Raw genomic sequence first — 1,175 nt, 5'->3', positions numbered from 1 at the left:
TGTTCTAGTTCTGTTCTAGTTCTGTTCTAGTTCTGTTCTAGTTCTGTTCTAGTTCTGTTCTAGTTCTGTTCTAGTTCTGTTCTAGTTCTGTTCTAGTTCTGTTCTGTCTTAGTTCCGTAGTAAGTTTTACCAGCCCTGTTTATAATATTTTAAAAAAATATGGTTTAATTTCGAAATCACGAAGGCAAATTTGTTTTAACGTATAAAAAATCCAAATAAATCATAGTTATTTTCTTACGGATCGTCTACACACAAACTTATATTTAAAAATTTTTATTTAAATTAAATAAAATAAATAGCTTTAAGTTTGGGGTACAATAGGGTGGTGTACTTTCGGAGGATCGACATTAATTTTAGTCTCATTTGGTTGGCTGGCCAAGCTGCGTTAAATGCATACGAGGGTTCTTTTGGTCCCTTTATGATACCTGATCTCATTTAAATAGTATCACTTTTCGATTGATGTGTTAACCAAATACTTTGACTTACAGCTGTGAACTGTGGTTTTGGGAGCCAACCCCTATTTTATTCAAATGCTTGTTTGTATGTTTGTTGTTGTATTAATGAATGAATATGAGAACGTGTCTGTATGTATATGTATGTTCGACTTTTAAATATGAGCCATTACTTTCTCTTTTAAACTAGAATACAAGAAAATTGCTAAATAAAGAAGAAAAAAAATCAAGCAAAAAACAACAATCTAATTTAATATGAATTTAAAATATAGAAAACGAGCAAAAATGAGTACTTTCACCAAAACTTTAGCCAAAAGAGTATTTATCTATTTTTACGTATGAACCCAAAAACAAAAATAAAACCATTTAATTTGGAACATGCTAATTATCTTACATATAATGATCATCTAACTAATTACAATTAATGAGGCTTTTTTAATAATTGTTTTTAAGAAAAACTCATTAGACTTCAATAAGTTAATATTTTAAATATAAATTGAGTTCATACAACTTGAACGTATGAGTGATATATACTCATACGTAAACTAGAACTGAAGTAGTAATAGAACGGAAATAGAATAGAACTAGAACAGAACTAGAATAGAACTAGAACAAAACTAGAACAGAACTAGAACAGAACTAGAGCAGAACTATAACAGAACTAGAACAGAACTAGAACAGAACTAGAACAGAACTAGAACAGAACTAGAACAGAACTAGAAC

The sequence above is a fragment of the Lucilia cuprina genome, chromosome 6 (genome assembly GCF_022045245.1).
Source record: "Lucilia cuprina isolate Lc7/37 chromosome 6, ASM2204524v1, whole genome shotgun sequence".
Classification (NCBI taxonomy): Eukaryota; Metazoa; Arthropoda; class Insecta; order Diptera; family Calliphoridae; genus Lucilia; species Lucilia cuprina.
The sequence above is the reverse complement of the archived record's forward strand: the minus strand, read 5'-3'. Positions refer to the sequence as shown.